Genomic DNA, 9,912 nt, shown 5'->3' on the forward strand with positions numbered 1-9,912 from the left:
CCCCCCCCCACCTCCCCTCCCGGACTCGGCTTTCCAGACACAGCAGGCTCCGGTGGGGTACGGTGACCCGAATCTTTATACCGACACGACAGGGGGGGGCAAGAAATGTGTTTTATATTCTGGTTACCAACAGGGGTGCAGGAATGAATATGGAATTCGGAAGCCTGTCCGTCCAATCCTGGAGCCGGCTCCATTGACAACAATTAAAGGAAACCCCCCGGTGCCGGCTGTCATATATAAGGAGCATTGGCGACCGGGCACTCCTGGGATTTGCCCTGGGCCCGGGGTATCTGATGGGTTTGGATGCTTCGTTGTATAAGGTCTTCCTCAGGCAGGCGGTCCTGAGACCCCAAACGTGTTTTTACTTTAACGGACCTCGGTTTCCGTAAGCACCGCCCCCACAGTCATGTGACGCCTGACATCACCGCTCTGCATACATGTTTATAATTTACGGACATGGCCGCGTTACCGCCGCTACATGGCGCCGAGGAGCGCGGGAATTTCCTTTGCTCCTCAGTGCCGGCAATGCCATGAGAACAGCTTCCCTATGCCTGGCGGGAGGTTTATACAGGAGCCCCTTTGTGTGTGTGTGTGGCGAGAAAAAGCTTGTTCCCTGGAGTTCTGATATACCTTAAATAATCTGTTAAAACACTGTTACCCTCCTTTTTGTGTGTGTGTGTGGCCCCCGGGTCCCCACAAGCCCGTAGTCGGAGCGGGGGAATTGATTTGTGGTCTCTGTCAGTCTCAGGTTACGTGTCCAAGTCTCTGACCATCTCCTGGTGTGCGTCCAGAGTCTTCTGCTGCACCGTGTATGGAGTATAGTGTGCTGCCGGCCCCGGGGATGTCAGGGGCCACAGCCGATACCCCCCTCTATCTGGGAAGATTGATATCACAGATATATTATACAGGAGTGATGGCACCGACCTCCCAGTATCGGGAGTGACCACGCTGGTATAGCTCACCGCAATGTATCACTGCTCTCCCTATGTCGTACAGAGGTGACCCCGCTGCCCTCTCAGTATACATTGGGGCTGATACACGGGTACAGAGGTGACCCCGCTGCCCTCTCAGTATACATTGGGGCTGATACACGGGTACAGAGGTGACCCCGCTGCCCTCTAAGTATACATTGGGGCTGATACACGGGTACAGAGGTGACCCCGCTGCCCTCTAAGTATACATTGGGGCTGATAGACGGGTACAGAGGTGACCCCGCTGCCCTCCACAAGCAACGAGATGTGGTAATATATGAGCGGTGAGATCCAGTAATCGTCGAGATCCGGTGATCCACGAGCGGCGAGATCCGGTAATGCACGAGCTGCAAGATCCGGTGATCCATGAGCTGCAAGATCCGGTGATCCACGAGCTGCGATATTCGGTGATCCACGAGCGGCAAGATCTGGTGATCCATGAGATCCGGTGATCATAGAGCGGCGAGATCCGGTGATCCACGAGCAGCAAGGTCTGGTGATCCATGAGCGGTGAGATCCGCGAGCGGCGAGATCCGGTGATCCATGGGCGGTGAGATCCAGTTATGCATGAGCGGTGAGATCCGGTGATGCACAAGCTGCAAGATCCAGTGATCCGCTAGATCAGGTGATCCACGAGCGACGAGATCCGGTGATCCGCGACCTGCTATTCGCACTATCCACTCGGCTGCAAGAAGAGAATGAATGATTATGAAACGTATAATAATAATATATTTGAAGTAATATATATCTGTAGACGTGTATACGGGAGGTGTTCGGACTTTATATATACAGGGTACCGTGTACATCATAGAACGCTGAGCTCTTATATTACAATGATGCAATAAGATTTTCCGGGGGGGCGGGGTTTTCTCGTGGAAGAGGAAGCTCCGCCCCCCTTTTTGTGTTTTCCGTGAATGTTTTTATATCTTACAAAACCTGATGTTTGTCCAATTTGTAGTTTTGAATAAAGGGAACTGTTCCTATCGGGGGAGGGGGTGTGTACAAAGGCCGTCGGGTCTTGTGGAAGATAATAAAATGCTATTTTTTCAGAGTGTGAAGAAGAAGAAGAAGAATTGTTTTTATGTAAAAATTCTGCTCGTTTTGGGGCTCGGGGGATGGGGAGCTGTACATCCTCCTCAGGTGAGGATGTCTGTACATTTATACACGCGCCATATTCTTTATTTTACAACTTTATTTGTAAGTAATCATGAAATAAAAAACATGGAATTGTTGTGACGCGCGGCTGGTCGTGGTTTCTTTGTGTCCGAGATTCTCAATGTTTTTATTTTATTTTACAAGCTGCTGAATCTTTACATAAATACAGAGGGAGGAGCCTAATGGGAGGGTATCGCGTACCCGAGGATGAGAGCGGAAGACGTCTCTTGCGATTCGTGTCCTGGGCAGCGTAGGAGCACGAGTGCCACGGATTGGAGACGGACACCGTGCAGGAGACTTCCTGTAGAGAGGTCAGCAGGCCAAAGGGTCAGGGCGGCAAGGTAAGAGCACGAGTGCCACGGATTGGAACCAGACACCGTGCAGGAGACTTCCTGTAGAGAGGTCAGCAGGCCAAGGGTCAGGGCGGGCAGCGTAGGAGCACGAGTGCCACGGTTTGGAGACGGACACCGTGCAGGAGACTTCCTGTAGAGAGGTCAGCAGGCCAAAGGGTCAGGGCGGCAAGGTAAGAGCACGAGTGCCACGGTTTGGAGACGGACACCGTGCAGGAGACTTCCTGTAGAGAGGTCAGCAGGCCAAAGGTCAGGGCGGGCCGCGTAGGAGCACGAGCGCCACGGTTTGGAGACGGACACCGTGCAGGAGACTTCCTGTAGAGAGGTCAGCAGGCCGAGGGTCAGGGCGGGCAGCGTAGGAGCACGAGTGCCACGGTTTGGAGACGGACACCGTGCAGGAGACTTCCTGTAGAGAGGTCAGCAGGCCGAGGGTCAGGGCGGGCAGCGTAGGAGCACGAGTGCCACGGTTTGGAGACAGACACCGTGCAGGAGACTTCCTGTAGAGAGGTCAGCAGGCCGAGGGTCAGGGCGGGGAGTGTAGGAGCAGACTCAGGAGCCAGAAGTCGTGGTCGAGGGAGCCTAAGGTCAGATGTAGCCGGGCAGCGAAGTACACAATCAGTAGACAAGAGCATATCCCTGGAACAGGCCGGGGTCAGGGGCAGGCAGCAATCAGAAGAGTAGTCCAGAGCAATCCAAGTCAGGCAGGTCATGAGCGGATAACAGAGGCACAGGCAACACAAGCTGACCATTAACAATGAGAGGCAGGCAGGCTCGTCCTTATATAGTCACTGAAGTAAGGCAGCTACTTCCACTTCCTGTGCGCCATTCATCTGCGCGTCTTCCCACGCACCTCGCGCATGCGCACTATGGCGTGCTTCCCACGATTGTGCCTTTACGCATGCGCAGCCGTCATTGTGCCTTTACAGAGGGGCAATTATCCTTCGATTGCCCATTGGTGCACCACCTTGTGGAATGGACTGCCGATTAGTGTCACCTCATGGACGGTTGTCACCTCAGGTGGGGGCATGCCTCTGCTCTCTCAGGTGAGGAGGACACACCTCCGCTCTCAGGTGAGAAGGACACGCCTCCGCTCTCAGGTGAGAAGGACACGCCTCCGCTCTCAGGTGAGGACACGCCTCCACTCTCAGGTGAGGAGTCTTAAAGGGCTCTCAGGTGAGAAGGACACGCCTCCACTCTCAGGTGAGAAGGACACGCCTCCGCTCTCAGGTGAGAAGGACACGCTTCTGCTCTCTCAGGTGAGGAGGACACACCTCCGCTCTCAGGTGAGAAGGACACGCCTCCACTCTCAGGTGAGACGAACACGCCTCCGCTCTCAGGTGAGAAGGACACGCCTCCGCTCTCAGGTGAGAAGGACACGCCTCCGCTCTCAGGTGAGAAGGACACGCCTCTGCTCTCAGGTGAGAAGGACAAGCTTCTGCTGTCTCAGGTGAGAAGGACACGCCTACGCTCTCAGGTGAGAAGGACACGCCTCTGCTCTCAGGTGAGAAGGACACGCCTCCGCTCTCTCAGGTGAGAAGGACACGCCTCCGCTCTCAGGTGAGCAGGACACGCTTCTGCTCTCTCAGGTGAGGAGGATACTCCCTCTCTCATTCTGTTTTAATGTATGGCCCCAGGTAGTAGGTACGTCATTGAACAATGTTGTGTTTCAGGTTCAGTGTTGGGGGAGGTACAGAAGATTTCTGGGGGAGGAGATATGCTGGGGGCCCCTGACACTGACCCTGGGCTAAGAGGAGCCCCAGAGGACCAGATGATTTCTTCATTCCCAGTACAGGACTCTGAGCAACAGCTATAGGCGCCGTGTCTGTAGGAGCCCTGAACCGACCCACAAGGTGAGTGTCAGCTCCTATGACATTGAAGAAAATAGGTCACCAGCACTCCATAAGTTAAAATGAATGAGTCCTTTTAATGGACAATGATGTCACAGAAATCCAACACACTCCTGACAAGCCTGCACCCAATTTGATATCTTCTGCCCCATGTGCTCCAAGATGGAGACTCTCATAGTTTAGAGTTAGGACCGCACTATAAGAGGTGCCTTGGCGCGGCAGTGCGGCTTACACATCCTTTGCAGAAGACGTGTATCCAAACCTCTGTCATTGTCCTTAGTGGTGAGACAAGTTGTTTTACATGCTTGTTTGTGAGTGTGCCATGATGCCTTTCTACTGTTCAAAGCCCATTTCGTGTGCACCGCGCTGTACAACTGGTAACAAATTGTTGAGTGCGTTTGTCGTTTGTTTTGATTCCCTCCTTAGGTCCCAAGACACATTCCCCAAACCAGCTGGACAACCAATCTGGAAACAGCACAGAGGTCACGGTGACTGGAGCCACAGCAGAGGTGTGTAGACAGGTGAGTTCTGCACTGCCATTCTCATCATCCGCCCACCTTCACTGGCACCCCCCTCCCCCCTGAAATCTATGGCTTAGCCTGCAAACAATTTGGAGGGGTTCTGTTAGTAGTATACCCATCTTTCCAGAATTTTCTTTACTGGTCACGTGATCCATCTTCACCCATCTTCAGGGTCTATACTGATGCAGGGAGCGGCGCTGACCCAATGACATCAGCAACACTCCGCACCGCTACACTGAGAGCCTACAGCGCGTTGGTGATGCCGTCCTTGGGGGCGGAGTCTTGATGCCCTGCATGTACAATTGAGTCCTCAGTCTGCCAGGGTGTGTGTGGTGTTGGGTGTCATTCAACCCAGAAGGCTGAGGACATCTAGTGAACAAGAAGAGGTACTGCAGGGGACAGCTCTGGATTAACAGTGAAAAAAAGTTTTGTTCAGAGTTGGGCTTTAAAGTTAAACTCCGGCCAGTTTTATAAAAGGAGCATTTGATGAGGTGGTGTATCCCTTTAAGACTACACGTATTATTAGATGAGGCTTCCATAAGAATCCCTGGCCCTGTCAAATGCCCAACTACGGTGGATCTCAGCTGCGGTTCTGACCCGTTTGGGTGTTGAAGTGCGGTGTCAGGCTATAATCGCAGGCGGCTTCTCTCAATCACAAACGGAGAGTTTGGCATTTAGACATCATATACCGCAAAACAACAAAATGATAAGGTGCAGTTATATGAGGAATATTACTTCATACTCCTAGTATTAGAACATATGTGGGATGGTAACGTGAGAGCGATTAACCATAAGACGGTCTTTAAATATAGGAACAATTCAGCAGAGGCAGTCCAGTAATATACTGATACTTATTGAGCATAGGTATGATATGGAGAAGGTATCAGTAGGCTCCACTAGGTGGCAGTGTAATGACTCCAACAGAGTAAGTTAGCAAAGCTAATACAAAGTACTTGCGGTTGTGGGGATTGAACCCCTGGGCTCTGATGATCCTTTGGACTCCTGGGAATTAGGGTTGCCACCTGTCCAGGATTCACCCGGACAGTTCGGGTTTTGAATGCTCTGTTCGGGTTTCATGGCAGCAGAAACCCGGACACAAGATGTCAGGCAGACAGGGGCAACCAAAGTTAGGATAGGGGCTACTGCCCCCCCCCCCCACCCCCCACCCACTGAAAATAGCCTCACCTGTAATATTTGCATATGAATGGGCGGCGCTATTTAGATATGAATAAGCCACTACTAATTTTCCCCAAAAATTGTCTGTGCGTCTCTAGAGTGTTCGGGTTTCGCTTGAAGAAAAGGTGGCAACCCTAGTGGGAATGCTTGAGGAGGTTAAGGGTAAGAGGTCCTGGATACAGCCTGCTTGCTGGCGATGTGGAGTGGCTCCTGTGGTGGTGGGCAATGAACCCAATAGTGGAACGCCGTCCATGGGTTCAGAGGCATCTTAAATAGTGGTGGAGCGCGGAAGAGGAGCCTCGCGGCGCGACGTCACTTCCGCGTTCCACCCTGGAACGCATAACAGTACGCGCCCAGGGGGGAGGAGGCGCCCTGTTACGTCCACGGCCGATGCGTTCCACTCTGGAACGCAGGCGGCTCGTGGAGCGGATCCCGGGACCATTACAGGCCCTGAATGAGGCTACCTTAAATCTGTCTATTTTAGCCTCCTGTGTCAGGGGTACTGGCACAGGTGTTGCCACGCCGTATACAGGTACCCACACATGTATGACCCGCACCGTATACAGGTACCCATACAGGAAGACCAAACGCGTATGACCACACCGTATACAGGAAGACCAAACACGTATGACCACACCATATACAGGAAGACCAAACACGTATGACCACACCGTATACAGGAAGACCAAACACGTATGACCACACCGTATACAGGAAGACCAAACACGTATGACCACACCGTATACAGGAAGACCAAACACGTATGACCACCCCCACTACAGGAAAACCGTATACAGGAAGACCAAACACGTATGACCACACCGTATACAGGAAGACCAAACACATGACCACACCGGACAAGGCAGTATGTTTTTATATACAGTTTATTTGTATTACCAACAGGACTGCAACAAGCAGGAATCAGGCCAACAAACAGGTAACTAGACTGCAAACAGGGAACAGGGTTCAGGACTGCAAACAGGGAACAGGGTTCAGGACACACAGGAAATGATAGCTGGATACTGAGCCATCATCCTGACTGCAGGGAGGGTTTAAATACCCTCCCAGGAAGCACCAGGTGGTGGCTAAGTACTGGCAGCTGGGAGACACCCGCAGGTGAGCACAGGAACTGCAGGGCTTAGCTCCAGCGCCACCTGGAGGCGCTCGGGATCCTAACATCCTGGTATCCCCTACACTGCAGCACTCCGACTGGGAAAGGGAAGCGAAGCCCTGGAAAATGCAGCTGAAGCAGAGAAGGTACCTGATTATTGTCACCCAAAGGTGGAGTGTGTCCTGCAGGCGGAGGCTGGAAAATGTGATTGACCCTTTTTACATGAAGGTAAGGAAGGTGATTATTCTTCAGAGGGGCAACGATGATCACATACTGAGTATTGGACTTTATTACAAGTTTTTATACTTCTACATAAGTTCCATTTTAGTTTGTTTGTAATATACCGAGCCAGGTCCACTCTGAAACGGACAGACCTTTGTCCATGGACCTTAATGGTGCAGATATTGCCATTTATATTATAAGCAGTTTTTTGTGTCTTCAACTGGACCAAATACATAGGTGTAAATGGGTTCCTTAAAAAGGGGCACCAGAAAGAAGGTCTGGGAGGGATCTTCATCAAGCAAGGTTTGTGACGGACCGCCTGGTACCCCGACTGGGTACCTCCGTCAGAAATCAGCTACCTCTCCGCTGGAACCTGAATTCTACCATCCTCAGCCCAAACCTGCCTAATTATTGGACAGAACCAATATGTTAGGACAGAACGCTAAACTCAATCATCAAACAACACCAATGTTGAAGAGGAAACCAAGAACTAGTTTATTGAGGAAGAGCGCACAGAGTTTATACCTCACAGGATCAGATAGGAGTGCAGTGTGTTGAACAGTTCCCACCCATAGACAGCCGGGTGCCGCATTGGAATTCCTTAAGCACAGACACTCTTTGAATCTAATGAATGTCCTCACTTAGATAATAGCTTGATCACCATAAACAATGGCCCCTTCAGACAGCCTGCTCCCTATAATGAACACAGGGTCACTTACATGTCATGTCATGGGGAAACATGCAGTATTGTCACTCCACACATAAACCTAGGAGAATGGTTCCATGTAACCCCAAGAGGTCTGAGGGGGGTCTCCATAGTTCTGGGTCCATAGTCATTAGGAAGGAGGCTCCTCCAGCAGCCCCAGTGACGGTTCAGTCCGTCACCAGGTTAATCAAGGTTCCTTCTTGATGTTAAAGGAGCGCTCTTCTTTGATGGTACACAAGCCTCTTCTTTTGATGTTAAACGAGAGCTTCTGGCTGCCTTGCGCAGCCACCTTTTGTGAGTCCTCCTGGAGGTTTCACGGAGCCGGCGTCTAGTCCAATCAGGAGGACTCAGCAAAGGTGTGCAGGTGGGATGAGGCATCTACTGATCTACTCTCTGTCCCCTCCTAAGCTGTCAACTTCATATTAATAACCCTATGTCCATATTTTCATATTTTATCATTAGATAAACCACAGATCAGTGTGTATTATGACATTCGCTTGCTATAGACACCAAACTTGGCATCCTTGGGAAGTATGGCTGGCTCAGGAGGATTAACGTGTGTTTTTAGGCCTCTGACCCTCCTAAACCACTCATTTTTAGCATGTACAGATTTAATTTGAAGAGACACAGCAATATATATATATATATATATAGTAACAAGGACACTTCACTGTAGCCAGGGAAATTCAAGTAAAACACAGCTTTATTAAGGGCAAACACAAAAAGTCTGTTTTCGTCAACAGGGTAGACTTCCCCTGTTGCACAAGACAGCTTCCAGCAGCAACATAAAGGACAGTCTTTTGCTCACACCATGGCCAACGTTTCATGTACTTCTTATAATAATCAGCCTTCTTCAGCATACACAGTCTTTAGTAGCATATGCAGTCCTTAGTAGCTTTCCTCAGCTCTAAGACTCTCCGCACACCTCAGTGGGATACTCACACTGCTCTCCCAGCAGTGGATCCAACAGGTCCCCTGGGTCACCGACCTTCTTGACCTCTCCCAGCCTCCCCCCCCCCGGCTGGTCCACGTGGGTCCAGCACGCGCCTGAGTCTGCCTCCTGCACACACACAACTCCAACTCAACTCCCTGAGCACTAGGCTGGCTTCCTAAGGAGGCCGCTCTCAGCCACCTGATCAGCCCAGGCTGGTCATTGGCAACACCCGTCCCCAGGACTGGAGATCCCATTCCACTATAGTCTGGAAAACCTGGAAGGAACTGAAAAGCCAGTTCCTCCTCTGCCAAGGTATTCACATGATGGAACCTCTAAGCCCCTCTGGCTGAGTGTTCTTGGGGACAACGTTGCCAAATTACATTGTGGCATTGGCTTACACCGCCACCATATACATAGTAATACGCTACTACCCCAGGTTTGGAGTTGTGAATATTGCGTGTTGTTGGGACTCACGTTTTATGGCCAAAGTTAAACTAAAGGTCAGTTATTTCCTTATCAAGCCAGGCGATCTTTAGGAGATGAGCTGAATTGGTTACCTCTGATGATGGTTGTCTTCTCATTAAAGTTTTTATTGACGGGTACCCATAAACAGCCACGCCCGGGCCCATTCACACCAGCCATAAAGGGAGGCCTGAGTACACAACTCTGTCACCCTGACATTTGGGCATTGAAGACTCTCCTGAACAGAACACCTATTCGATGGATGATCCGTGTTACTTATATCTAGAAGTGATGAATTTCAGTAAGCTGGCTGAGATGAAGATGGAACATTCTAATTATTATTGAGATGCCCGGACCTCGTTACCGTCACAGTATCCACTGTGGGAGATTCTACTGGTGATTGTAGGTTTGCACACAATTTATATCGCAATGGCAATGGTGGAAGGACAACGAGAGG

This window comes from Nanorana parkeri, unplaced genomic scaffold (genome assembly GCF_000935625.1).
Source record: "Nanorana parkeri isolate BGI_ZX_2015 unplaced genomic scaffold, ASM93562v1 scaffold3184, whole genome shotgun sequence".
Classification (NCBI taxonomy): Eukaryota; Metazoa; Chordata; class Amphibia; order Anura; family Dicroglossidae; genus Nanorana; species Nanorana parkeri.